This window comes from Arachis hypogaea, chromosome 17 (assembly GCF_003086295.3).
Source record: "Arachis hypogaea cultivar Tifrunner chromosome 17, arahy.Tifrunner.gnm2.J5K5, whole genome shotgun sequence".
NCBI lineage: Eukaryota > Viridiplantae > Streptophyta > Magnoliopsida > Fabales > Fabaceae > Arachis > Arachis hypogaea.
Window position 1 is genome coordinate 47,185,626 of NC_092052.1, and position 25,697 is coordinate 47,211,322.

The 25,697-nt window shown below is 41.0% G+C and overlaps 1 non-coding gene across 1 annotated transcript; it reads left to right on the forward strand.

Moving 5' to 3' along the window:
* Positions 1-23,361: 23,361 nt before the first annotated feature.
* LOC112768157 (small nucleolar RNA R71) lies at positions 23,362-23,469 on the forward strand. The gene has a single exon (XR_003185595.1). It is a non-coding gene; the product is annotated as a small nucleolar RNA R71 (small nucleolar RNA).
* The last annotated feature ends 2,228 nt before the right edge of the window (positions 23,470-25,697 follow it).

Consider the following 25,697-nt stretch of genomic DNA (forward strand, 5'->3'; position numbering starts at 1 on the left):
AAACTAAGAGAAATCCTAAATCCTAATCCTAAGAGAGAGGAGAGAACCTCTCTCTCTAAAAACTACATCTACTCCTAAAATTGTGAATTGTGAAAGCCTTCCTATGAATGGATGCATTCCCCCACTTTAAAGCCTCTAATATATGCTTTATGTACTTGGATCTGGGCCAAAAAGGGCTTCAGAAATTGCTGGGGGTGTATTCTGTAAATTCTTATACGTGGCCTCTGTCACGCGTCCGCGTGGGTCACGCGGTCGCGTCATTCGGAGCATTTCCTTGCCACGCGGTCGCGTCAGTCACGCGTCCGTGTCATATACGTTCTGCTTAAGGCACGCGGTCGCGTCAGTCATGCGGCCGCGTCGCTGCTTCTTTGCTTCTGGCACGCGATCGCGTCGTCCATGCGATCGCGTGGATGCCAGTTTCTTTAAAACTCCGTTTCGCACTTTCCTTCCATTCTTGTACGTTTCCTTTTTCATCCTTTAAATCATTCTGCCTTAGAAAATCTGAAACTACTCAACACACTAATCACGACATCGAATGGAAATAAAGGTAATTAAAATAATTAATTTTAAAGCTTAGGAAACATGTTTTTCACATACATCACATAATAAGGAAAGGAAAGTAAAACCATGCAATTAATATGAATAAGTGGGTGAAAGATTGAATAAATCACTCAAACTAAGCACAAAATAACTCATGAAATATGGGTTTATCAGGGGCCAAGGTAAAGGTGAGGATATATGTATAAGGCTAAGTGATCTAATAAGTGAATCCTTAATTAGACTAAGATCTCACCTAACATACATATTTAGTAGAACAAGCTTCTTTACCAATTTCCCATATTATCCCACTTTGTTGTTACATGTTCATGTTTCAATTTTATTTTATTTTTTTATTTTTTATTTTTTATCCCATGTGCATTGCTTTTATTTTGCATTGGGGAATTCTTTTGTATCCCCTTTTATTAGATGCTAAAAAATAATTTTTTTTAATGCACAAGGTAATTGAATCACTTTGATTTTACATGAGCATGCTTCCCAAATTTTTATTTTATTTCTTTTAACTCTTCTACCTTTTGTTTCTATCATCCATGTTCCCAATAGGTTTCCCATATTTTAATCTATTCATAATTTTCTATCTTAAGCTAACCAAGGATTCAACTTGGGATTTTATTTTGTTTTTCTGCTTAAGGCTAGTAGTGTGGCTAAATAGAATAAAAGGGATTTTAAAGGCTCAAGGGGGCTAACAAGGGTGATGTGAAAGGTAGGTTATTTTGGGGTAAATGAGCTAAAATCAAATGGTGGCCTCAATCATTCTTTTGGTATGTATCTATATTCTATATTCTATAAGTGAACATATAGATTAAAGCAAAGTAAAGAACATCAGAATAAAAAGAAGTGAAACACACAGAAATGAAATTATGGTTTGAATGCAACTAGACAATTAAGCTCAAGACTCACAGGCTGTGTGTTCTCTAACTCAAGCATCATATATCATTCATATATGTTATGCAGGTTTAGTTAAAAATTCCCATTATTCTCATAAAAAAAATTATTTTGGGTAGCCTTTAAAGTTTTAATGTTCCTCCTTGATGAAATGTTGTCAACTTAACTATATGATGTAATGCTATATATACAAGGTTTATGGATTTAAATCTGTTATGTTCAATTTCCTAGCTTACTTCCTTTTTCAATTTAACTATGCTATCTTATGCTAAAAAGGGTAAACTATACTAATTAATTCACTAATAAGTCAGAATTGCAAACTAAACTAAATAACTAAAATTATGAACTAAAAATACAAAATGCAGAAATAGAGTAAAAATACATAAAAGTAGCAATGTATAAGTACTCAGAAAATAACAGTAAAGAGAAAAATACAGAAAAAATATCCAAAATAAAAGGAAAAAGAGATGTAGTGGTTCACAAAAATAAAACGCCAGAGATGGCGACCTCCCCACACTTAAAATGAAGCATCGTCCCTGATACTCAGTCAAGCCGGGTGTGAAGGGGTGTCATCACTGGTAGGGATGGTAGCTGGAGGCTCTGTGGTGGTGGTGGGCTGAGCGTCTGGCTGCTGTAGAGGCGGTGCTGACTGGATCGGGATCTCCGGATCTGCAGCCTCGATCTAATGCATAACCTCCTGATGTGGTGCAGCCTACTTTGTGCCTGCCTGTGGATGGGTCTCCTCCTGGAAGTGAGTCTCCTCCTCGGGCTCATCCTCCTCCTCCTCTGATGGCTCTGATGGTGTGTCAGGCTCGGAGTGGATGTCACCACCCTGTCGGATCATCAACTTCAGATGCGAATAGCGTCGCTGGCTACGATGCTCCAATCTCTCATACCGGCACCGGTTACAGTGCTCCATCTGATCAAGCTGTCGGAATAGGCGGTGCACGAGGCGATATACGGGCTCAGAGGCAGGTGGAGGTGCAGTGGTGGCAGCAGGGGTAGCAGGGGCAGCTGTTGATGAAGAGGGTCCAGCAGACGGTGGGGCTGTCTCATCAGTAGCAGTGAAGGGTGGTGGTCTGAAGCCCAAAGCTAGGAAGTTTCTGCTGTGAGGGATGATCTTCCTGCAGTCCGCCGCTGGTGGTCTCTCATCGGCATCCTCCCATGGCACGTCAGCTCGACGGCCTAGCTGTGTAACGAGATATGGAAAAGGGAGGGTGCCTCGGACGTGGACCCTGGCCATATAATGCCGAATAAAGCGTGGCAGATAAAGGTCCTTACCCTCCAACACACACCATAGGAGGGTGATCATAGCAGCTGGGATCTCCGTCTCATGAGTACTCGGCATAACATAATTGCTCAAGATCTGGTGCCATAACCGAGCCTCATCATTTAAGTATGCCTTCTTGATCCCTCTAGGTATGGTGGTGTCCTGACCCATCTCCCAAGGAACAGTCGGGTCGAGAGCTATCCGTGCCTTCACAGCATCCCAATCAAACTGCATCTGGCGCATGTCCTCCTCTGCCTTTGAATAACCATCAGGCTGATCAGACTTGGCTGGGAGCTGGAGAATGTCCTCTATGGCCTCCTCAGTGACCAGAATCTGCTTTCCTCTCAGGTTTATTGCATCTAGGGTGGTGATGTAGTAGTTGCAGTAGAATTCCCAGACCCAAGATGCATTGACCTCTGTCAGTGTTCTCTCCAAAAAGAACCAGCCTCTTTGCTTGATTTGCTCAGTGGTGTACTGCTGGAGTGCTTCTAGAATCCTCAGAGTTCTCTTCAGGTATAGATTCTTGGAGTTTGCAAATGCCAGATATTTCAGCTCACAGTACCGGTTTACAAATTTTATTAGATCATTTGCAGGGAGAAGCTGGTCAGCTTTTTCCTACTGTGTAAAGTTCTTCTCCCGCCATGAGGAATCATGCATTAGGTCAATGATGGACTGGGAGAAATCTCCTCTTTTGCGCTTGCCAGTAGCCTTGCCTTTTCCTTTCCTCTGTGAAGCAGACATCCTGAAAAATGGGAAACCAGGATATGGATAAAAATAGGGAAGCAAATAGGCAATTAAACAAAGAAAACTTAAAGCGGCAAAGGAGAATTAGAATGAGGTAAATGAGTCAAGTAAATGTGCATTAAGGATTGTTTAGTAGTTTAAAATTCGGAAAGGAAGAATTTACAATCCAAAATGTATCAGAATTCAAGTTAAATAGAAAAATTGTCATTATGTCATGGTTAGAAAGTTAGAGGAAAGTGAAAAATCATAAAGGAGATTTTAAAAGGTTAGTATGGTTAGAATTTCTAAAAGAAGTTAGTAAATTAAAATTAGTGAGTCAGTAAAATGCGGGTTAAAGTAAGTGGCATAAATAAAAGAGTCCATGTAACAAGGATTCACAATTATGACTAGAAATAACTCATAACCGAACAAGGAAAACAGGGTGATGTTGGTTCAAATAGATATAAAGAAAGCAAGAACTGGAATCAGAATATCACAAATGCAGTTTATAAACCAGGAAATCAAAGAGGATAAGAAAGTCTGCCATAGCATTCATGAAATGGTTTGGTTAAGGCAGAGGACAACAGAGTTCAGATTGCCAAACCAAAACATGAATGAAAATAATTTACAAAAATTTGGGCAGCATTCCGGCTAAAATTGGATTGTCCCGGAAAATAAACAACAAACAAGGCAGTTCATATGATTTAAAAAGTCGAGCTGTAGGTACATATATATAATATAAACATGAAAATTCAATGTAAAGAGTAGCAATATACAAGAAATACAGCATATCAACAAGATTACAGCAACAGCAGATTTGCAAATATGATAAAACAGAAGCAAGAACAGCAAATAAATAGACCTAGAGCCACTAACCACATCCTAGGCTACCTAACAACCTAAAATCCACTACAACATGCATATCTAACTATCCTATCATGAACAAAAACGGAAAAATAAGAGTAAACTACGAACGGATAAAAGGGATTGCGTGTTGCAGAACTTGGAAGGCTGAATAAGGAGAGCAGGCAGGAAGGTGGTTGGGTGGTGGTGATGGTGGCGTCCGGTGGTTGGCGGTAACGTCCGGCGCGGCGGCTGGCGGCGGTTGCTGCTGTTAGGGGGTAGGGGCGATGGGAAGGGTAATGGGTGAAATAGGGGAGGGGGTTGGGGGTTGCCGGTGGTGGTGGGAGCGGCGGGTACGGATGGCGGCGGTGGGTGGTGGTTCGCGGAGGGGGGCAGTGGCGGAGGGGGAGGGAAGAGAGGAAGAAAGAGGAAGGAAGAAGGGGAGGGAGGAAGGCGGGTAGGTGGCGGCGGCGTCTGGGTGGTGGTGCGGTGGTGGCTGGGTGGTGGTGGTTGAGGGTTGGGGAAGAAGAGAGGGAGAAGAAGAATTGGGGGGGCTGCGCGAATGTAGGGTTTTGCGTGACAGGGGGTGTTATATTTTTGAATCCACGCGGTCGCGTGGTTGGGGTGAAAATGGGAGTGACGCGATCGCGTGGGGCGCGCGATCGCATGATAGGGGTGGAAGAGGGGATGACGCGATCGCGTGGGTAGCGCGATCGCGTTGCTGGAAATTGTGCTAAACGGACGACTCCAGCATCGTTTCAGCGCAACTCTCTGTCTCCTTCGAGGGTGTTGTGGGATCCATGCGACGCGATCGCGTCGCTCACGCAGTCGCGTGTGATTGATTTTGTGCATGTGACGCGATCGCATGGGGCATGCGATCGCGTGGCCAATTTGTGCAAAACACACAAGGGCCGCACGATTCTAGCCTAACTTTCTGGACGTTGGATTTTTACGCCGTTCTCCAGGTCACGCGGCCGCGTGGATAGTGTTTTCGCAATATGACACGATCGCGTGGGCATGCGATCACGTCGTGCATCCCCTTTTTTTTTAACTGAATGATAAATGCAGAATGCAATGATTAACATGAATGCTATGCATGATTCCAGGTTCAATAAAGTAAAATGAAAAGAAAATAAAAATGAAAGCAATTAACAAGAATTAATCTGAAAAAGAAGCGACCATACCATGGTGGGTTGTCTCCCACCTAGCACTTTTAGTTAAAGTCCTTAAGTTGGACATTGGAGGAGCTTCCTGCTATGGCGGCTTATGTATAAATTCGTCCAAAAATCTCCACCAGTGCTTGGAATGCCAATAGCCTCCGGGGTCCCATACTAGGCATGTAAAGTTTCTGAGCAGCTTCAAACAGATTGTTAGGCTCCTGGGGTGACAAACGTCAGAATAAACTCCAGGATCCCAAACTTTGCTTTTAAATCTGCCTCCGTCTTGATCTACATGTCTCCATCCGGGCGGTTTAAAGAGTAGAATCTCACCATGGTGACCAAACGTTCTCCGTGATCCATGCAATTGAGCATGATACCAATCCGTGTACTTTGAGGTGAAGCGTGGAACCTTATTGAACTTTGTGCACCAGCTCTGAGTATGAGCCATTTCCCTCTTACTCTTAAAGCCGCAAAGAGCTCTAAGCTGACCATCTGTTTCAAGCAAACCATATTCAAGTGAATAAGTAAAGTTATAGGTTAAGGATTGTACCCACTTGAAGCTTGTATTAGGTGGTAATGGCCTTGGGATAGGTGTTTCTGGTGGTTCTGTAAGTTCGACTCCCTTGTGCTCTTCTGTGAATTTCTCCACTTCCTTGCAAGGCTCTACAATTGTATATGTGTCCTGGTCAAAGTCTTCTATGTCTTCCTCATCACTTGAGTCATAGATTGGAGGTTGAGAGAAATCTACCTCTGCATTGTCTTCATATTCACTTGGGGAAGATTCTTCGATCTCAGAGAATTCATTTGCGGATGCAAGTTCATTACTAAGAGAGCCAGACTTGTGACATCATCATCAAGGGAATTTGTGTCCTGGGTTATTCCGTCTGATTCTTCATAAATAACTTGCCTTGGAGATTGTACAATATCCTCCTTAGCATCAACTGTAGCGTCCTTGACGGAGTACTTCTCAGTTCTGGATTCCCATGGAGGTTCAGCATCTCCTAGATCTTCAACCAACTCTTCTTCTTGAACAATGACAGCTTCTTCTACTTGTTCTAGTACGAATTCATTCTCTGTCTTGTCCACTGGAGTTTCTGGTATCTCCTTCATGCTACGCTCTTCGTTAGACTGTTCACATGGGGCTATGGCTGATCCTTGTGTATTTGAGTGCCTAGAAACCCATTGAATTATTGTTTGCTCCAGTTGTCGAATGGTTGTTTGAAATTTATTTACTGTTTCCTTTAGGCGAACCTCTGCTTCTCGGGTTGCCGGACTTGGACATGATACATAGGAAAGTGGTGGTGATTGGGAGTGATTGGATTGGTACTGGGGTAAGAAAGGATCATATGGTGGCGAATGGTAAAGAGAAGCTTGTGAGTGTGGTGGTTCGAGGTTATGTTGAAAGGATGGTTTATATGCACGGGGTGGGGCTTGTTGGTAGTTGCAAGGTTGTCCACCATATCTTTCAGCTGGGTGTGCATGGTAGAATGGCCTTTGTCCAGGATATCTCGGAGGGTGTTGCTGCCTAAAGGGTTGATTAGATCCTCTTGGCTGCATCCATCCTTGATTGGTCTGACCTTGATGTATATTCCTGCTGTAACTTCTATTTCCTTCAACAAAGTTAGAACCAAACTCAAAGCGAGAGGGGTGAGAGTTCATGGTAGCAAATAAAGATAAAAAGGAAAAACAAAAATAAATAAACAAGCAAAAGAAAAATATTTACAATAACCAATAATAAGGCACACGTTAGCAGTTCCCCGACAACAGCACCATTTTGACGTTAAGATTTTTTTGCCAGTAAAGAATTTCATAAAAACAGTTGCGTTGTAGATATAGTTTCTAAACCAACAAAAATCCCTTCGTACAAATGTTTTGGGTGTCACAAGTAACAAACCCCTTTAAAAATTGTTAACCGAGTATTTAAACCTCGGGTCATCTTCTCAAGGAACTGCAAGGAAGTATGTTCTTATTATTGGCTATAAAGGTTGTAATCGGGGTTTAGAAGGTGAGAAGCAAGTGATTTAAATGACAAGTAAAGTAGATGGCAATTAAAATAAATAAATACTGTAAAACAAACTTCTGGCAAGGTAAGAGAAATTGGAAGTCTAACTTAGTTATCTCTCTCAACAATAATGAAAGTTTAATCTAAATTCCACTTAGTTAACCTTTACTAGAGCAAAGGAAAGTCAAGGGACTAATTAGTTTGACCTTCGAATCCTATTTATTTCCTAAGAAAAAGTTGGGATTATTGAATTTCAGTTCAATTAGCAAGATAGCGATTATCAGTTATGTTGAGTTGATAATGTTGAGTTGTTGATTTCTTAACCAAGACCAAAAGGGGAAAAAGTAAAATTGCTGGAATAAAAAAATGTCCTTAGATGGAAAGCAATGGTAACACAAATTAAAGAGAAAGCAATCATAAACTGGAATACCTTAAATATCATTAATTCAAATAACAATCTGTAACATGGAATAATTCATAAATTAAATTATAAAAGTAAATAATCAACTCAGGTGCTGGAATAAATAAATAAGAGTGAAAAGGAAGCTTAAAACAAGAAACATAAAACCTGGATCGAGAGTTACTCTTAAAAACTAAGAGAAGTCCTAAATCCTAATCCTAAGAGAGAGAGAGGAGAGAACCTCTCTCAAACTAAATCTAAATCATGGAAAGTAGTAAAAATGCGAGCTCTCCTTTGAATGGATGCATTCCTCCACTTTATAACCTCCAATCTGTGTTTTCTGTACTTGGATCTGGGCCAAAAGGGCTTCAGAAATCGTTGGGGGCGTATTCTGTAATTTCTGGTGCGTGGCCTTTGTCACGCGTCCGCGTGGGTCACGCGGTCGCGTCATCTGAAGTTTTCCTTGTGGCGCGGTCGCGTCAGTCACGCGTCCGCGTCGAATGCACTATGCTCAAGTCGCGCGGCTGCGTCAGTCATGCGGCCGCGTCGCTGCTTCTTCGCTCCTGGCACGCGATCGCGTCGTCCATGCGATAGCGTGGATGCCAGATTCTTCAAAACTCCGTTTCGCACTTTCCTTCCATTTTTGTACGTTTCCTTTTTCATCCTTCAAGTCATTCTGCCTTTAGAAAATCTGAAACTACTCAACACACTAATCACAGCATCGAATGGAAGTAAAGGTAATTAAAATAATTAATTTTAAAGCTTAGGAAACATGTTTTTCACATACATCACATAATAAGGAAGGGAAAGTAAAACCATGCAATTAATATGAATAAGTGGGTGAAGGATTAAATAAATCACTCAAACTAAGCACAAAATAACTCATGAAATATGGGTTTATCAGAGTACATCAGCTTGAGCATTCTGTTCCCGAGGTATGTGACGGACCTCATATTCCCGAGTTGTCTGAGCTGTGCCCTGGTTTTGTCCAAGTACTTTTTCATGGTGGGATCCTTGGCTTGGTAGCTCCATGCTATTTGTGAGGTGACTACTTATGAGTCGCTGAAGATGGTAAGCTTTTGAGCTCCAACTCCTTAGCCAGCTTCAAACCAGCTAGTAGTGCTTCATATTCGGCTTGATTGTTTGAAGCGGGGAACCCGAATTTGAGGAAAAGTTCAATTTGGGTTCCCTGATCGCTCTCTAGTATCACGCCTGCGCCACTTCCCGTTTTGTTTGAAGAACCGTCTACGTATAGATTCCATTTTGTAGGGATTTCCAGGGTGTCCGTAAACTCAGCAAGGAAGTCAGCCAGATACTGTGATTTAATGGCTGTCCGAGCTTCATATTAAAGGTCGAATTCGGACAACTCGACTGCCCATTGGAAGATTCTTCCTGCTAAGTATGTTTTCTGTAAGATGCCTTTATGGGCTGATTGGTCCAAACCCTGATGATGTAGGCTTGAAAATACGGGCGAAGTTATCGAGATGTTAGTATGAGAGCATAGGCAAACTTTTCTATTTTTTGGTAGTTTAGTTCGGACCCTTGCAGCGCTATGCTAATGAAGTATATAGGTTGTTGTCCGTTGTTGTCGTCTCGGACCAGTACTGAGGCTACTGCCCTGTTTCCTACTGCAAGGTACAGTACAAGTGGTTCTCCTTCCTATGGTCGAGTTAGAATAGGTGGTTGTCCCAAGAACCTTTTGAAGTCTTGGAAGGCCTGCTCGCACTCCGTTGTCCATTCGAACCTCGTCCACATAAACTTCCATGACTTTTTCGATGTGGTCTGTGAAGACTTTATTGATTAATCTTTGATAAGTCTCTCCTGCGTTTTTGAGTCCAAATGGCATGACTATATAGCAGTAGTTTTCTTTCAGAGTTAAGAATGAGGTTTTTTCTTGGTCAGGAGGATAGATTGGGATTTGATTGTATCCCGAGTAGGCATCCATAAACGAGAGGTATTTGTATCCGGAGGAGGCATCCACCAGGGCGTCGATAGTTGGGAGTGGGTAAGGATCTTTTGAGCAGGCTTTGTTAAGATCAGTGTAGTCGGTGCACATCCGCCATTTTCCATTTGATTTTTTCACCAAGATGACATTAGCTAGCCATAGCGTGTATTTGACTTCCCTTATGAATCCTGCCTCCAGTAGAGCTTGTACCTACTCTTCCACAGCTTTGGATCATTCTGGTCCGAGCTTTCTACGTCTCTGCTGTACTGGCCGAGATCCGGGGTAAACTGCCAGCTTGTGGCACATTAACTCAGGGTCTATGCCTGGCATGTCTGCGACCTTCCATGCAAAGAGATCGACATTGTTTCGCAAGAACTGTATGAGGGACTCCCTTTTGTCCCCTTTTAGGATTGTGCCAATATTGGTTGTTTTATCTAGAGTATCTCCGATTTGAACTTTTTCTGTTTCGCCTTTAGGTTGTGGATGAAGTTTTTCCCGTCCTCGAACTCTCCCAAGCTCAATGGTGTGATTTCTTCTCCTTTGCCTCTGAGGTTCAGACTTTCGTTATAGCAGCGGCGCGCTGCCTTCTAGTCTGCTCTTACTGTTGCGATTCCTTCTATGGTTGGGAACTTTATGCATAGATGTGGAGTTGAGACTACCGCACCGAGCTGATTTAGCGTGGTCCGACCTATCAAGGCATTGTAGGCTATACCTACGTCGACCACTATGTAGTCTATGCTGAGTGTCCTTGACCGATTTCCTTTTCCAAAGGTGGTGTGCAAGGAGATGTATCCAAGTGGTTGGATTGGAGTGTCTCCCAGCCCGAATAAGCTATTTGGATATGCTTTGAGCTCTTTTTCATCTAGGCCGAGCTTGTCGAAGGCCGTTTTGAATAGAATGTCTACCGAGCTTCCCTGGTTCACCAATGTGCGGTGGAGATTAGCATTGGCTAATATGATAGTGATGACCATGGGGTCGCCATGCCCTGAGATGTTGCCAGCTACGTCTTCTTTAGTGAATGTGATAGTGGCGAGTTCGGGTGCTCCTTCTCCTCCTTCGACATGATATATCTCTTTTAGATGTCTTTTGCGAGATGATTTGGAGACCCCTCCTCCTGCAAATCCTCCATGTATCATGTGGACATGTCTCTCCGGGGTATGAGGTGGTAGTTCAGTTAGTCGGACCTCCTCGTCCCTTCTTCTTTTTCTTGGCTCATCTGCTTTGTTAGCTAGGTACCGATCTAGCCTCCACTCTCTTACCAATTTTTCTATAATGTTCTTCAAATCGAAGCACTCGTTGGTGGGATGTCCATAGATTCGATGATATTCACAGTATTCTGTCCGATTTCCTCCTCTTTTCTTGCTTTTGAGGGGACGGGGTGGGGGTATCTTTTCAGTGTGGCATACTTCTCTATAGATATCCACAAGAGACACCCGAAGAGGGGTGTAATTGTGGTATTTTTTATCTTCTCCCCCTGTTGATCTCCTTTTTTCTTGGTCTCTTTATCTTTATAGGCGAATCCGAATTTTGAGGTCTCTCCTAATCGGGAGTTTTCCTCCATGTTGATGTACTTTTCTGCTCGTTCTTAGACTTTATTTAGAGATGTGGGATGTTTTTCGATATGGAGTGACTAAAGGGTCCCTCACGTAAGCCATTGATGAGGCCCATAATGGCTGCTTCTGTTGGTAAATTTTGTATATCCAAACATGCCTTGTTGAATCTTTCCATGTAATTGTGAAGGCTTTCCCGATCTCTTTGCTTGATCCCTAGTAGACTTGGGGCATGTTTAGTTTTATCCTTCTGGATGGAGAATCTGGCTAGGAATTTTTTGGCCAGGTCGTCAAAGCTTGAGATGGACCTGGGGGCAGGTTGTTGAACCACTTAATTGTCGTCTTTGTCAGAGTAGTGGGGAAGGCTTTGCACTGAGTTGCGTCTAAGGCGTCAGTGAGATACATTCTACTTCAGAAGTTGCTAAGATGATGGCCGGGGTCTGTCGTGCCATCGTATAGAGTCATGTCAGGAAGTTTGAAGTCTTTTGGGATTTTTGCCTTTATAATCTCCTTGGTGAACGGGTCTTGGTCTTTGCGGGAGCTATCTTCGTGGCTGGATCTGATATTTTTAGCTTTGAGATCAGCTTCGATCTTTAGGAGCTTGTCCTCTAGTTCGCGACGTCGCCTAGCTTCCCTTCGTAGGTCTCTCTCGGCTTCCCGTTGATACTCGACCTCTTTTTCGAGTTGTTTTAGGCGATCCTGAAGTGCCTCCATGGCTCCCATGTTTGGCGAATTCTTGTCTTTGTTAGGTTGAGAAGTATCGTCTAGTGTGACCTCCGTGTTCTTATGTGGCGTTCTGTTCTCCAAATCAGAGTTGTGGTCGTTGTCAAGCTTGTCCGCCATGATGATGGGATGACTTCCAGGTTCCCCGGCAACGGCGCCAGTGTTCCGAGGGTTACCTGAAACTGAAGGTCGATCTCAGATGAGATTTGCTGTGGTGGTCGGAGATGACGTGTCTGGCTTGTTGGACTGGCTCAGCTGTTGATCCTTTGTCACCAGAGGGTGGTGGTACCTGCAAGGGACTCCGATGCTTAAGTTAGCAAGGGTATTAAGCAGGTTTTTAGTAGAATTAGAGTATGAGTTATACCTGGGTGCTCCAGTGTATTTATAATGGTGTGGAGTGACCTTTCTGGAGATAAGATAGTTATCTTATCTTATCTTATCTTTGAGTAAAGTCATCTTATCTTCAAGGGAACCGCCCTTATCTCTCTAGGCTTGGGCTGCCTTTGGATTTGGGTCGTGTTCCTCTGTTTGGGCCCTCTTGGGCCTCTGTAGTGATTTGGCCGAGCTCTTGGAGAGAAGGTCGGATAGTCCTGATCTGAAGAGGTCGGTCGACTTGTCGTTAAACATCCCGGGTCGGACAGCTCGACCTAGGGTATGAACAATATCCAGATGACTTTCCTTCATAGTTAGAGGTTAACTAAGTGGATCAATGAACAAATCTTGTCACAATTGATGATGATAATGAGGATAGGACTTCTCCTCGTCAACGGCGCCATTTTGATGAGCGGAAATTGTTTGGATAGTATAGAATTTCACAAATTGAAATCTCGTTGCAAGTATAGTTCTAAACCATCAAACAATCCTCAATCAAAAATTTGTTTGTCACTAGTACAAACCCCAATAAAAATAACCGAAGTATTTAAACATCGGTCGTCTCTCAAGGAATTGCAGGGAAGTGTTCTTGCTATTGGCTAGGAAGGAATGCTTTGGGGTTTTTTTGTAATAATGAACAAGAAATGTAAATAGCAAAAGAAAGTCAAGTGGAAAGTCAAGTGTGACAATAATTGTCCATTGTGACAATAATTGTCCATTGCTGCCACTTAGTTAACCTCTAACTATGAAGGAAAGTCAAGTGGATACAACCAACTTGAGTCCACAAGTCCTAGTCAAATCATAGTGAAAGACTAGCTTTAGTGACATTCAAGTCAACTAGCAACTTCCAATTATCAATCAACAAAAGAGTTTGATAACTCAAGAGTCTCCTATTACTCAACTCAAGCCAAGAGGAGAAAAATCTAACTCATGACTAAAAGAAACATTTTATCAAACACATAGAAGGCAATAAGGGTAAACATCATAAATTGCAAGAATTAAAAGAAGCTATAACTACAAAGGCAAGAAATCAACAATAGAAAACTAAAGCAAATGTAAGAAGACAAGGAAATCATAAATTGCATTAAAAAGGAAATGGAAATCAACATAAGAGTTCATAAACTAAAATTGACAAAATAAAAGAAACAACAAGAGAAGTAAAGTACTAGAACAAATAAAAGCAAAAGGAAAACTAAAGCATAGGAGGAATAAGATCTAGGTCTAAAAGGAAAATGTTCATACCCTGGGTCGAGCTGTCCGGCCCGGGATGTTTTAACGACAAGTCGACCGACCTCTTCAGGTCAGACTATCCAACCTCTTCAAGAGCTCGGCTAAATCACTACAGAGGCCCAAGAAGGCCCAAACGAAGGAACACAGCCGAAATCTAAAGGCAACCAAAGCCTAGAAAGATAAAGGCGGTTCCCTTGAAGATAAGATGACCTCACCCAAAGATAAGATAGGATAAGATAACTATCTTATCCTTAGAAGGGTCACTCCACACCATTATAAATACACTGGAGCACCCAGGTATAACTCATACTCTAATTCTACTAAAAACCTGCTTAATACCCTTGCTAACTTATGCATCGGAGTCCCTTGCAGGTACCACCACCCTTCGGTGACAAAGGATCAGCAACATTATCAGTCCAACAAGTTGGGCGCGATAGCACAGAAGATCTCGTCCGAGATCGACCTACAGTTTCAGGTAACCCTCGGAACATTGGCGCCGTTGCCGGGGATCGAGGAAGTCATCCCATCACCATAGCGGACAACCTTGACAACGACCACGACTCTGATCTAGAAGATAGGACGCCGCACAAAAACGCGGATACTACACCAAAAGACACTCCTTAACCTAGCAAAGACAAGAATTCGCCGAACACGGAAGCCATGGAGGCACTTCAAAAGTGCCTAAAACAAATCGAAAAAGAAGTGGAGCATCAACGAGAAGCTGAGAGAGACCTACGAAGGGAAGTTAGGCGACGCCGCGAGTTAGAGGACAAACTCCTAAAACTCGAAGCAGATCTCAAGGCCAAAAGTACTCGATCCGGTCACAAAGACGACTCCCGTAAGGACCAAGACCCATTCACCAAGGAGATCATGAGGACCAAAATCCCAAAGGACTTCAAACTTCCCGACATGACTTTATACGATGGCACAGCAGATCCCGACCATCATCTCAGTAATTTCAGAAGTAGAATGTACCTCACCGACGCCTCAGATGCAGTTCGCTGCAAAGCCTTCCCGACTACTTTAACAAAGACAGCAATTAAATGGTTCGACAATCTACCCCCTAGGTCCATCTCAAGCTTCGACGACTTAGCCAAGAAGTTTCTGGCCAGATTCTCCATCCAAAAAGACAAAGCTAAGCACGCCCCAAGTCTATTAGGAATCAAGCAAGGAGATCGGGAAAGTCTCCGCAGCTACATGGAAAGATTCAACAAGACATGTCTGGATATACAAAGTCTACCAACAGAGGCCGCCGTTATAGGTCTCATCAATGGCTTGCGAGAGGGACCTTTTAGCCAATCTATATCGAAAAAAAATCCCACATCTCTGAACGAAGTGCAAGAACGAGCAGAGAAGTACATCAACATGGAGGAAAACTCTCGACTAGGAGAGACCTCAAAATCCAGATTCTCCTACTCCTCCCGAGATAAGGATAAAGAGTCCAAAAAGAAAGAAGATCAACATGAGAAAAAGATCAAAAAATACCACAATTACACCCCTCTTCGGGTGTCCCTTGTGGATATCTACAGAGAAGTATGCCATACTGAAAAATACCCCCAGCTCAACCACTTAAAAGAAAAAATGGAGGAGGAAATAGGACTGAATATTGCGAATACCATCGAATCCATGGACATTCCACCAACGAATGCTTCGACTTAAAAAATGTCATAGAAAAACTGGTAAGAGAAGGGAAATTAGATCGGTACCTAATGATAAACCCATATTTTATGATATATTTTGTGCTCAAATTAAGTGATTTATTCAATCCTTCACTCACTTATCCATGAAAATTGTATGGTTTTACTTTCCCTCCCTTATTATGTGATGTATGTGAAAAAACATGTTTCCTATGCTTTAAAAATAATTATTTTAATTACCCTTTATTTCCATTCGATGCCGTGATTCGTGTGTTGAGTAGTTTTAGATCTTCTAAGGCAGGAATGACTTAAAGGATGGAAAGGAAACATACAAAAATGGAAGGAAAGTACAAAACGGAGTTTTTGGAGAAACTGGCAGTGACACGATCGCATGGACGACGCAGCCACATGCTAGCGCGAAATGGCAGTGACGCGACCGCGTGATTGATGCGATCGCGCGCCTTAAGCGAAACGCATATGACGCGGACGCATGACTGAAGCGACCGCGTGATAAGGAAAACTCTAGATGACGCGACCGCGTGACAGAGGCCACATACCAGAAATTACAAAAAATGCTCCTAGCGATTTCTGAAGCCCTTTTTGGCCCAAATCCAAGTCCAGAAGACACAGATCAGAGGTTATGAAGTGGGGGAATGCATCCATTCGAAGAGAGTCTCCAATTATTCACTATTCATGATTTAGATGTATTTTTTAGGGAGAGGTTCTCTCCTCTATCTCTTAGGATTAGGATTTAGGATTTTTTCTTGCTTTCATGATTTCCCCTTTTTATCAGGTTCAACTTTCTTTTTAATTAATTATTTTCTCAATTTGACTTATGAACTTTTCTATGTTACAGATGATTCTTTTAATTAATGTTATTTGAGGTATTTCAGTTTATTATTGCTCTCTTTTATTTATGTTACTGTTGCTTCCAATCTGAAGACATTTTTATTCGATTAGATCTACTTTTTCCCTTTTGGTCTTGGTTAAGAAATCAGTAACTCAGGAGTTATCAAACTCAACATGATTGATAATTGTTACCTTTGCTAATTGAATTGAACTTCAATAATCCCAATCTTTTCTTAGGAAGTAACTAGGATCTGAAGATCAAACTAATTAGTCGCTTGACCTTCCTTTGCTTTAAGTAAAGGTTAACTAAGTGGAATTAAGATTCAATTTTCATCATCATTGATAAGGATAACTAGGATACGACTTCCAATTTCTCATACCTTGCCAAAAGTTTATTTTACAGTTATTTATTTATTTTACTTGCCATTTAAATTACTTGTTCCTCATCCTCAAAACCCCAATTTATAATCTTTATAACCAATAATAAGAACATACTTCCCTGCAGTTCCTTGAGAAGACAACTGGTGCACGAAATTGTGATCTCTAGTAATGGCTCCAAAGGCTTGGTGCTCTAATCTCAATTCATAATTTGTCACAACTTCGATACAACTAACCAGCAAGTGCACTGGGTCGTCCAAGTAATAAACCTTACGTGAGTAAGGGTCGATCCCACGGAGATTGTTGGTATGAAGCAAGCTATGGTCACCTTGTAAATCTCAGTCAGGCGGATATAAAATAGTTATGAAGTTTTCGAAAATAGATAATATAATAAGGATAGAAATACTTATGTAAATCATTGGTGAGAATTTTAGATAAGTGCATAGAGATGCTTTCGTTCCTCTGAACCTCTGCTTTCCTACTATCTACATCCAATCAGTCTTACTCCTTTCTATGGCTGGCTTTTTGTAAAGATGTCACCGGTGCCAATGGCTACTTTCAATCCTTTCGGGAAAATGGTCCAAATGCTCTGTCACAGCACGGCTAATCGTCTTGAGGCATCACCCTTGTCGATGGCTACATCCTATTCCTCTCTGTGAAAATGGTCCGATGCGCTGTCACTACATGGCTAATCATCTTGGAGGTTCTCGATCATACTGGAATAGAATTTACTATCTTTTTGCGTCTGTCACTACGCCCAGCACGTGCGAGTTTGAAGTTCGTCACAATCATTCAATCCTAGAGTCCTACTCGGAATACCACGGACAAGGTTTAGACTTTCTGGACTCTCATGAATGCCGCCATCAATCTAGCTTATACCACGAAGATTCTGATTAAGAGATCTAAGAGATACTCATTCAGTCGAAGGTAGAACGGAAGTGGTTGTCAGGCACGCGTTCATAGGGAATGATGATGATTGTCACGCTCATCACATTCAGGTTGAAGAGCGAATGAATATCTTAGAAGTGGAATAAGTTGAATTAAATAGAAAAATAGTAGTACTTTGCATTAATCTTTGAGGAACAGCAGAGCTCCACACCTTAATCTATGGGGTGTAGAAACTCTACCATTGAAAATACATAAGTGATAATGGAGTTCATTGGTCTCGGCCCCAGAGGGGAACCGGAGTAACCAAGACTACGAATACAATGATAAAAAGTTCTATTTATAATAAACTAGTCACTAGGGTTTACAGAAGTAAGTAATTGATGCATAAATCCACTTCCGGGGCCCACTTGGTGTGTGCTTGGGCTGAGCTTGAAGTCTACACGTGGAGAGGTCATTCTTGGAGTTGAACGCCAGCTTTTGTGCCATTTTGGGCGTTGAACTCCACTTTGCAACTTGTTTCTGGCGCGGGACGCCAGAATTGGGCAGAGAGCTGGCGTTGAACGCCAGTTTGCGTCATCTAAACTTGGGCAAAGTATGAACAATTATATATTGCTGGAAAGCCCTGGATGTCTACTTTCCAACGCAATTGGAAGCGCGCCATTTTGAGTTCTGTAGCTCCAGAAAATCCATTTTGAGTGCAGGGAGGTCAGAATCCAACAGCATCAGCAGTCCTTCTTCAACCTCTGAATCTGATTTTTGCTCAAGTCCCCCAATTTCAGCCAGAAAATACCTGAAATCACAGAAAAACACACAAACTCATAGTAAAGTTCAGAAATGTGAATTTAACATAAAAACTAATGAAAACATCCCTAAAAGTAACTAGATTCTACTAAAAACATAATAAAACAATGCCAAAAAGCGTATAAATTATCCGCTCATCACAACACCAAACTTAAATTGTTGCTTGTCCCCAAGCAACTGAAAATCAAATAGGATAAAAAGAAGAGAATATACTATAAATTCTAAACTATCAATGAAACATAGCTCCAATCAGATGAGCGGGACTTGTAGCTTTTTGCCTCTTGAATAGTTTTGGCATCTCACTTTATCCATTGTGGTTCAGAATGATTGGCATCTATAGGAACTCAGAGTTCAGATAGTGTTATTGATTCTCCTAGTTCAGTATGATGATTTTTGAACACAGCTTCTTTATGAGTCTTGGCCGTGGCCCTAAGCACTTTGTTTTCCAGTATTACCACCGGATACATAAATGCCACAGACACATAATTGGGTGAACCTTTTCAGATTGTGACTCAGCTTTGCTAAAGTCCCCAATTAGAGGTGTCCAGGGTTCTTAAGCACACTCTTTTTTATTTTTTATTTTTTTGCTTTGGACCTTGACTTTAACCGCTCAGTCTCAAGTTTTCACCTGACACCTATACGCCACAAGCACATGGTTAGGGACAGCTTGGTTTAGCCGCTTAGGCCAGGATTGTATTCCTTTAGGCCCTCCTATCCACTGATTCTCAAAGCCTTGGGATCCTTTTTATTTACCCTTGCCTTTTGGTTTTAAGGGTTATTGGCTTTTTTCTCTTGCCTCTTGGTTTTAAGAGCTTTTGGCTTTTTCTGCTTGCTTTTTCTTTCTATTTTTTCGCCTATTTTTTTTTCTCTTTTTTTTTCTGCAAGTTTTGTTCTTTGCTTCTTTTTCTTGCTTCAAGAATCATTTTTATGATTTTTTAGATCATCAAATAACATGTCTCCTTGTCATCATTCTTTCAAGAGCCAACATATTTAACATTCTTAAACAACAACTTCAAAAGACATATGCACTGTTCAAGCATTCATTCAGAAAACAAGAAGCATTGTCACCACATCAATATAATTAAGCTAAGTTCAAGGATAAATTCAAAACTCATGTACTTCTTGTTCTTTTGAATTAAAACATTTTTCATTTAAGAGAGGTGATGGATTCATAGGACATTCATAACTTTAAGACAAAGTTACTAACTACTAATGATCATGTAATGAAGACACAAACATGGATAAGCACTTAACATAGAAAATGAAAAACAGAAGAAATAAGAACAAGGAATGAATCCGCCTTAGTGATGGTGGCGTTTCCTTCTTGAGGAACCAATGATGTCCTTGAGCTCTTCTATGTCTCTTCCTTGTCTTTGTTGCTCCTCCCTCATTGGTTTTTGATCTTTTCTGATTTCATGAAGGATGATGGAGTGCTCTTGATGTTCCACCCTTAGTTGTCCCATGTTGGAACTTAATTCTCCTAGGGAGGTGTTGATTTGCTCCCAATAGTTTTGTGGAGGAAAATGCATTTGAGGCATCTCCGGGATCTCATAGTGATGAGCTTCCTGCGCCTCTTGAGCTCCATGAATGGGCTCTCTTGCTTGCTCCATCTTTTTCTTAGTGATGGGCTTCTCTTCCTCAATGGGAATGTCTCCTTCTATGAAAGCTCCAGCTGAGTAACATAGATGGCAAATAAGATGAGGAAAAGCTAGCCTTGCCCCAGGGGAGGGCTTTTCGGCTATTTTGTAGAGTTCAAGGGAGATGACTTCATGAACTGCTACTTCCTCTCCAATCATGATGCTATGGATCATGATAGCCCGATCCACAGTAACTTCAGATCGGTTGCTAGTGGGGATGATGGAGCGTTGGATGAACTCCAACCATCCTCTAGCCATAGGCTTGAGGTCCAATCTTCTTAGTTGAACCGGCTTGCCTTTGGAGTCAATCTTCCATTGAGCTCCTTCCACACATATGTCCATAAGGACTTGGTCCAACCTTTGATTAAAGTTGACCCTTCTAGTGTAGGGGCGTGCATCTCCTTGCATCATAGGCAAGTTAAACGCCAACCTCACATTTTTCGGACTAAAATCTAAGTATTTCCCCCGAACCATTGTAACATAATTCTTTGGATTCGGGTTCTTACTTTGATCATGGTTCCTAGTGATCCATGCATTGGCATAGAACTCTTGAACCATTAGGATGCCGACTTGTTGGATGGGGTTTGTTAGAACTTCCCAACCTCTTCTTTGGATTTCATGTCGAATCTCCGGATACTCATTTCTCTTAAGCTTGAAAGGGACCTCCGGGATCATCTTTCCCTTCTTGGCCACAATATCATAGAAGTGATCTTGATGGGCTTTGGAGATGAACCTTTCCATCTCCCATGACTCGGAGGTGGAAGCTTTTGTCTTCCATTTCCCTTTTCTAGAGGATTCTCTGGTCTTAGGTGCCATCAATGGTAATGGAAAAACAAAAAGCTTATACTTTCACCACACCAAACTTAGAATATCGCTTGCCCTCGAGCAAGAAAAGAAAGAATTAGATGAAGAAGAAGAAGAAAATATGGAGAAGAGGGGGGAGGTGTGTTTCGGCCAAGAAGGGAAAGAGAGGGTTGTGTTGTGTGAAAATAAAGAAGAATGGAAGGCTTTATATAGGGAAGGGAGGGGGGGTTAAGGTTCGGCCATATGGGTGGGTTTGGGTGGGAAATTGATTTTGAATTTTGAAGGTAGGTGGAGTTTATTGGGTAGGTTTATGGGGAAGAGTGGGTGGATGTGAGTGGTGAAGGGTTAATAGGGAAGAGGGATGGAGGTGATAGGTGAAGGGTTTTAGAGAAGAGTGTTTATTGGGAATAGAGGATGATTGAGAAGAGAGAAGAGAGTGAGTGGAGGTAGGTAGGAATCCTGTGGGGTCCACAGATCCTGAGATGATCCTGTGGGGTCCACAGATCCTGAGGTGTTTAAGGATTTACAACCTTGCACCAAATTAGGCATGTAAAATGCCCTTGCACACAACTCTGGGCGTTCAGCGCCAGGTTGGTGCCCATTTTGGGCGTTCAACGCCCATTTGTTTCCCATTTCTGGCGTTGAACGCCAGAACCATGCTTGTTCTGGGCGTTCAGCGCCAGCTCTTCTCCAGGATGCAATTCTGGCGTTCAGCGCCCAGATGCTGCCCATTTTGGGCGTTCAACGCCCAGATACTGCCCATTTTGGGCGTTCAGCACCAAAACCATGCTCTGTTCTGGCATTGAACACCAGGCAGGTGCTTCTTCCAGGGTGTGATTTTTCTTCTACTGTTTTTGATTCTGTTTCTAAAATTTTCGTTTATTTTGTGACTCCACATGATCATGAACCTAAGAAAACATGAAAAACAAAAACAAAATTAGATAAATAAACATTGGGTTGCCTCCCAACAAGCGCTTCTTTAATGTCAATAGCTTGACAGTGGGCTCTCATGGAGCCTCACAGATGTGTAGAGCTTTGTTGAGACCTCCCAACACCAAACTTAGAGTTTGGATATGGGGGTTTGACAACAAACTTAGAGTTTGGTTGTGGCCTCCCAACACCAAACTTAGAGTTTGACTGTGGGGGCTTTGGTTGACTCTGCTTTGAGAGAAGCTTTTTATGCTTCCTCTCCATGGATGCAGAGAGAGATCCTTGAGTTGTAAACACAAGGTTGTCCTCATTTATTTGAAGGATCACTTCTCCTCTGTCCACATCAATCACAGCTCTTGCTGTTGCTAGGAAAGATCTTCCTAGGATGATGGATTCATCCTCTTCCTTTTCAGTATCCAAGACTATGAAATCAGTAGGGATGTAAAGGCCTTCAACCTTTACTAACACGTCCTCTACTTGTCCATAAGCTTGTTTTCTTGAATTGTCTGCCATCTCTAATGAGATTTTAGCAGCTTGCACCCCATAGATTCCTAGTTTCTCTATTACAGAGAGAGGCATGAGGTTTATCCCTGAACCAAGGTCACACAGAGCCTTTTCAAAGAGCATGGTGCCTATGGTACAAGGTAATATGAACTTTTCAGGATCCTGTTTCTTCTGAGGCAATGTCAGTTGATCCAGATCACTTAGTTCATTGGTGAATAAGGGAGGTTCATCTTCCCAAGTCTCAATACCAAATAATTTGGCATTCAGCTTTATGATTGCACCAAGGAACTTGGCAGCTTGCTCTTCAGTGACATCCTCATTCTCTTCAGAAGAGGAATATTCATCAGAGCTCATGAAGGGCATAAGGAGGTTCAATGGAATCTCTATGGTATCTAGATGAGCCTCAAATTCCTTTGGTTCCTCAGAGGGAAACTCCTTATTGATCACTGGACGTCCTAGGAGGCCTTCCTCACTGGGATTCACGTCCTCCTCTCCCTCTTTGGGTTCGGCCATTTTGGTAATATCAATGGCCTTGCACTCTCTCTTTGGATTTTCTTCTGTATTGCTTTGAAGAGTACTGGGAGGGATTTCAGTGATCTTCTTACTCAGCTGGCCCACTTGTGCCTCTAAATTTCTAATGGAGGACCTTGTTTCATTCATGAAACTCATAGTGGCCTTAGATAGATCAGAGACTAAGTTTGCTAAGCTAGATGGATTCTGCTCAGAATTCTCTGTCTGTTGCTGAGTGGATGATGGAAAAGGTTTACTATTGTTAAACCTATTTCTTCCACCATTATTAAAGTCTTGTTGAGGCTTTTGATCCTTCCATGAGAAATTTGGATGATTTCTCCATGATGAGTTATAGGTGTTTCCATAAGGTTCACCTAAGTAATTCACCTCTGCTATTGCAGGGTTCTCAGGATCATAAGCTTCTTCTTCAGAAGATGCCTCTTGAGTACTGTTGGATGCAGCTTGCATTCCATTCAGACTCTGAGAAATCATATTGACTTGCTGAGTCAATACTTTGTTCTGAGCCAATATGGCATTCAGAGTATCAATTTCAAGAACTCCCTTCTTCATAGGCGTCCCATTATTCACAGGATTCCTCTCAGAAGTGTACATGAACTGGTTATTAGCAACCATGTCAATGAGTTCTTGAGCTTCTGCAGGGGTTTTCTTTAGGTAAATGGATCCACCTGCAGAAGTATCCAATGACATCTTTGATAGCTCAGATAAACCATCATAGAATATATCCAGGATGGTCCATTCTGAAAGCATGTCAGAAGGACACTTTTTGGTCAGCTGCTTGTATCTTTCCCAAGCTTCATAGAGGGATTCACCTTCTTTCTGTCTGAAGGTTTGAACATCCACTCTAAGCTTGCTCAGCTTTTGAGGAGGAAAGAACTTGGCTAAGAAAGCCGTGACCAGCTTATCCCAAGAGTTCAGGCTATCTTTAGGTTGAGAATCCAACCACACTCTAGCTCTGTCTCTTACAGCAAAAGGGAAAAGCATGAGCCTGTAGACTTCAGGATCTACTCCATTAGTCTTAACAGTATCACAGATCTGCAAGAATTCAGTTAAGAACTGAAAAGGATCTTCAGATGGAAGTCCATGAAACTTTAGTTCTGTTGTATCAGAGAAACTAGCTGAGGTTTCAGCTCAAAATTGTTTGCTCCAATGGTAGGGATGGAGATGCTTCTTCCATGTAAATTGGAATTTGGTGCAGTAAAGTCACCAAGCATTCTCCTTGCATTATTGTTGTTGGGTTCGGCTGCCATCTCCTTTACTTGTTCGAAATTTTCAATAAGGTTGTCTCTAGATTATTGTAATTTAGCTTCTCTTAGTTTCCTCATCAAAGTCCTTTCAGGTTCTGGATCAGCTTCAACAAGAATGCCTTTTTCTTTGTTCCTTCTCATAAGAAAGAGAAGAGAACAAGAAAAGAAGAGGAATCCTCTATGTCAGAGTAAAGAGGTTCCTTATTGTTAGTAGAAAAAGAAAAGGAATAGGGGTGAAGAAGAATGAAGAATCCAAACACAAGGGTAAGGATAGGAGCAGTGAATTGAGATGAGGAGATGTTAGTAGATAAATAAATAATTAGAATAAGATGAGAGAGGGAGAATTTCGAAAATAATTTTTGAAAAAGAGTTAGTGATTTTCAAAAATGGTTTTTGAAAAAAGTTAGTAATTTTTTGAAAATTAAAATCCAAAATTAAAATAATTAGTTAATTAAAAAGAAGTTTTGAAAAAGAGAGGGAGATATTTTCAAAAATTAGAGAGAGAGAGTTAGTTAGGTAGTTTTGAAAAAGGTAAGAAACAAACAAAAAGTTAGTTAGTTAGTTGAAACAAATTTTGAAAATCAATTTTGAAAAGATAAGAAGATAAGAAGATAAGAAGTTAGAAAAGATATTTTGAAATCAAATTTTTGAAAAAGGTAAGATAAGAAGATATTTTTTTTGAAAATATATGATTGAAATTAGTTTTGAAAAAGATTTTATTTTTTTAAAATCACAATTAATGACTTGATTCACAAGAAATCACAAGATATGATTCTAGAACTTAAAGTTTGAATCTTTCTTAACAAGTAAGTAACAAACTTGAAATTTTTGAATCAAAACATTAATTGGTGATGTTATTTTCGAAAATTATGTGATAAAGATAAGAAAAAGATTTTTGAAAAACATTTTTATAATTTTCGAAAATAACTAAGAAAAATGAAAAAGATTTGATTTTTGAAAAAGATTTTGAAAAAGATGAGATTTTTAAATTGAAAATTTGATTTGACTCATAAAAACAACTAGATTTTTAAAAATTTTTGAAAAAGTCAAATCTAATTTTCGAAATTTTAAGAGAAAAAAAAGGAAAGATATTTTTTGATTTTTGAATTTTTAAAGATGGGGGAGAGAAACATGAAAATGATGCAATGCATGAGAATTTTAGATCAAAACATGTGATGCATGCAAGAATGCTATGAATGTCAAGATGAACACCAAGAACACTATGAAGATCATGATAAACATCAAGAACATATTTTTGAAAAATTTTTAATGCAAAGAAAACATGCAAGACACCAAACTTAGAAATCTTTAATGCTTAGGCACTAAGAATTCAAGAATGCATATGAAAAACACCATACAACACAAAACAAGAAAACATCAAGATCAAACAAGAAGACTTACCAAGAACAACTTGAAGATCATGAAGAACACTATGAATGCATGAATTTTCGAAAAATACATGAATATGCAATTGACACCAAACTTATAACATGACTCAAGACTCAAACAAGAACACAAAAAATATTTTTGATTTTTATGATTTTCTAATTTTTTTTTTGTATTTTTTTCGAAAACAAAGATGAAATTTTTGAAAGATTTTTTTTTTTGAAAATTTTTTTTTTTTTGAAAACTTTTTTTGAAAAGAAAACGAAAAGAAAGTTACCCAATCTGAGCAACAAGATGAATCGTCAGTTGTCCAAACTCGAACAATCCCCGGCAACGGCGCCAAAAACTTGGTGTTGTTGCTGGATCAAAACTTGGCACTGATGTTACCGGACCAAAAGCTTGCCGAAAACACAAACAATCCCCGACAACGGCGCCAAAAACTTGGTG